The sequence below is a fragment of the Furipterus horrens genome, unplaced genomic scaffold (assembly GCF_987537825.1).
Source record: "Furipterus horrens unplaced genomic scaffold, mFurHor1.1.pri manual_scaffold_1, whole genome shotgun sequence".
Taxonomy (NCBI): domain Eukaryota; kingdom Metazoa; phylum Chordata; class Mammalia; order Chiroptera; family Furipteridae; genus Furipterus; species Furipterus horrens.
The window spans coordinates 78,985,569-78,990,086 of NW_028327171.1; positions in this window are offsets into that span (position 1 = coordinate 78,985,569).

A 4,518-nucleotide genomic window follows, 5' to 3' on the forward strand; every position below is an offset into this window, starting at 1 on the left:
CTGACCATCTGAATAAAGCACCCATAAAGAGTCAACCTCTGTCTCTGCTTATTGGTTCTGGTAGTGACAGACAGCACATATGCTGACTTTTCTAGTTTCAATCTGATTATTGTCTATTTCTCCAATATATTTATTATTACTCTGTGCCTTATGCTTTACAATTTGTTTATACCAAGTTTGTTCCAGTTTCTTCAATCTTCCATGCTGTTTCTTTCTTTCTTTTCTGTGTTAATAACATCATATTTTTAAAAAACATTTATTTATTTATTTTTAAACAGGGGAGAAAGGATGGTGAAAGAGGGGGGCAGAAACATTGATGTGAGAGACAAACATTAATTGGTTGTCTCACATACATGACCTGACCCCAGGGACCAAACCTGCAACCCAGGTATATGAGAATCAAATCTGCAACTCTTAACTTTGTGGGAAGACACCCATTTAACTGAGCCACACCAGTTAGGGTCCATTCTGTCTCTTGCCTCTGGGCATTTATATATTATTTCTTTTTGGAGCCCTATTCCCCACCCTCTTTACTATTTATAGTTTCTACTTAACATTTAGGTTTCATCTCTTCTGGAATGCCTTTCTCCTCACCTCTGATTGGGGGTGGGACACAGCATCACAACAGTGTCTTAAATGAGGAGGAAGAAGGAGTGGTACCAAGCAGTAGTTCTCTATTTTATTTCTTTCATAGTATTTTACAGAGTTGGCTCAAATACTTACCTGTAGCTGTAAGGGAGGCTGGGATTAAAGGCATTTTTTAAACAAAATGAGACAGCAAGTCTAGCTTAGACAGATCATAATTCATTACTCAGACCATATACTGCTGTTGGAAACAATTAGAATTCTTTTATCAAGAAAGAAGGAAAATGGCTTAAGAGGAGGAAATCAACGGTGTTTACCAGCTTTTTCTTACATACTGATACCCCAGGGAACTGCTCAGCAGGCCTATTTCTTAATCTAGTCCTAGTTATTCCCCCATTTCCTTTCCCCAGAAACGCAGGCTGTTTGCAAAACTTCCAAAGCAAGATGCAAACGCCTACAGAGCTCTCCCAGTCAAGGTTAATTTCTAGGCATCTTCTGCTTGTTGCCTCTTAAGGGAGCTACTTGCTACTTTGCATGCTACTTGTTTCTGGAGCTGAAGAAACATTGCTTAAAAGGATTAATTTGGCTAGTGCTCCAGAGAATTTGGAAGGTAAACAACTGCTTCTTTTCTTTTCTTTTTTCTTTTTTGTCAGTATGGCAATTAAGAAAGGGAGATTAAAGAAAGAAAAATAAATGCAGTTTTTATTTCTATAGTAGACTAATAGCTTGTGAATTGTTGAATAGGTAATAAACACCAGAATAGTTTTGGATTAACAAATCCAATTCACGGATAAAAGTCTCTCTTCCTTCAATTACTTTCTCTCTGAAGTGTCCAAACACAGCACAGACCAAAGTCTGCCAATTTAAAATCGAGAATTTGTGTTCATGTGATTGTGCATAAAAGTGTTTTTATGCTAGAGACACAAACCTGCATGACAATTTGGTATCAAGTAAAAGCAGATTTTTCTGCAGCCAGAAGTGTTATTTTTTATTTTATTATGGATGAGAAAAATATAAATATGTGGATGAAAAAAGGGGCTCTGTGAAAAGTAATTTCATAGGTTGATGGATCATAAATTCCTAAATGGACAGGTCAAGATGGGTAGTCACACCCCAGGTTTATCTTTGCCTTAAGCAAGCCCTGCCCATTCTGTACATCTAGGAAGACAAACCTTTGAAACACTTCTCTTCAATTGCCTGCTTCTAAGAGGTGATCATCCTCAAGAAATTATAGAACCTTAACTAATTTATAATCCAATCCCAGCCTTTCTCTCTCCCACTTACCTGTAATCTTCTTTATGTCTTCTCCTTAATCTTGATTGCATGAAAGAAATGGAAAAACTGTTATTCTCTGGAGAATTTGAGATCTTGTTTCCTGGCATATGTCATCAGTTTGGCTCAAGTAAACTCTTAAGTATTCTTTACAGGTCCGGATGTTTCTTACATTAACAAATATACAGCCAAGCTATTAGAGTAAATGATCCAATAGGAGTATTAGTAGTTGTTGGGAAACATAGTCTCACGGGGTGAATACTAATTCTAGCTCTGTTATAAATTTACCTATCAGTGACTGTGGCAAATTGCTTAATCTTTTTAAGGTTGTTTGCTTATATTTTAAAGAGTGATGTTGACGCTTTTCTCACACTGGACTGTTGAAGCTCTTACACTTCATTGCACCCCCTTATTCCGATCTTAGTGCCTGATACACAATAGACACTCAGAAAATAATCTTTAAATATACTTATAGAGAGCTGACAGCTCTGGGGGGGATTGGTGGAGGGAGGGATCGAGCAAAAAAAAAAAAAAAGAAAGAAAAAAGAAAAAGAGAAAGAACTCAGAGACATGGATGACAGTCGGGTGATTGTGGTGGGGAGGGCAGTGGGTAGAGGTGGAAAAGAGTATTTCCAACTGGTGATGGAAAAAATACAATAAAATAATATAAATTAAAAAAATAAAATAAAACAAATAGAACATAACATTAAGAATCAAATCAAACAGAAACCACACAGAAACTTTATTTCTTAAATATGACTTTTTCTCCTTTTTTTCTTTTTGATTCAAACTGGCCTCATATAGCTCTCAACTCATGTGCCTCTTTCACCTTTGCGTATCCACTCCCTTACTCACTAAGCTCTCAGGACAATGAGGTTCTGATCAGCATCAAATTATCCTAAGGAAAATGCCTTGGATCTATTGACCCCAGATACAGAGTTTCAGTCAAACTAGAGGTAACCCCTAGGCCTCAGTTGTGTTTCAGCTCCAGGCCTAAAAAAGAGGTGAAACTAGATGAAGTAATGCTATGGCTGGCATCAGGACCAGATGCAATGAACAATGGCCCCCCCCCACCAAACAACCAGTAGAGACTATGACCCTGACCATGACCCTAATGAAAGGAATTTTAGGTACACACATGCAGAAGGATTTTAAGTGATAGTGATAAGATTTATTAGAGTGAAGCAATAGTATACCCTTGAAGATGCAGAGAGCAGACAAACTATAGTAGTGGCTGCATGGACAGAAGCAAAGGGAGAGTCTTCTGTCACTGTTTGCTGCTCGCCTGGTTGCAAGTCTTTGAGGGAACCTTAGAGCTTAGTGGAAAAGAAGGCAAAAAGCACATGCCTGAGAAAGGGCACAGGTGTGCTCCAAAAAGACGTGCAGGCACGGGTGCCCTTGAGGAGGCCGCCACACCGCACAAGGCATTTCTCCAACTTTCAGATGATAGACTGCACTCACTGTGCCCAGGTCCACCATGCCTAATGCCTCATCCACAGCCAGGTGGTTCAGCTCCATGTCACTGAAGAACTCTAGTTTCCAGGGCTGCAGGCCCTCCCTTGTGTCTACCAGGCCTAGGAGGGTCAGGGGCCACAGCTGAGGTGCCATCACCCTCTACATATGAAGCTCCAGTAGTCTAGCACAGTCTCAGCTCCTGGCTGGCATTAACATTCTTAGCTGTGTGACCTTGGTAAGTTACTTAACTTCTCTGTGCCTCATTTCCCCAACTGTATGTCTGCTTCCAAGACTAGATGGAGCCCAGGCTACAATAGTGGCTGGGCTCTGGCCCATGGCTGCCACAGAGAAGAGTCTTTGTTCAACTTCTATATGCTTCCTTTGGTTTGGGAAAAAGCAGGCTTCTCTTCAAACTCTTCCATTTCTTTCCTGGCTTTTCCTGGGCCTGATGCCCTCCCTCTATCCAATCCCATTCCTGGATCTTCCAGGGTTTAATGCCCTTATCCTATCTGATCTTTTCTCCAGATTTTGGTCTACTGCTCATACACTCAGTGAAAAGAATTTCCCCTTGTGATACCCGCCTCCACCGCCCCACCCCAATTAATCCAGTGGAATGGTGCTAGTTTTTTCCTGGAGTGACTGAAAAGCATATTTCTTCTCTACTTGGGTACCCAGAGTGACTCTGAAACTGTCATTTCCTTCTTACTCTGGCTGGTTCCATTTGCTCCCTTCTTTTTTGTTACTATCTAACTTCCTACTGCAACACTAAATTCCTTAGTCACCAAGATGAATAATTTTTCTGCTATATAACCCATCCCATGGAAGCCACTGGGAGCCAGGTCTTTGAGCATTAGCTCACCTGTCCCCAGACATGGGCCACTTTCCTTGTTGCAAGCTCCAGTTTGTGTCTTATTGGTCTTTAATGCATAGACAAATAGACCCCTTTATTCTGCTAACATTGTGAATGACTATACAAATACAAGTATTATTTTTATTTCTTACATGATATGAGCATGTCTTATTTCAAAGCCAAATGCCAGAAATTAATGGATAATTTAAAGTCACAATTTAGAAATATTTAATTTGTAATATTTTTAGGATTCCATTTGGTAGTTGATTGAAGTTGACTTCATTTATAAAACTTTAGAATTATTTTTAGGAGCACATTTTACTTGTAAACTATTGAAGTCATTTAAAAATCAACTT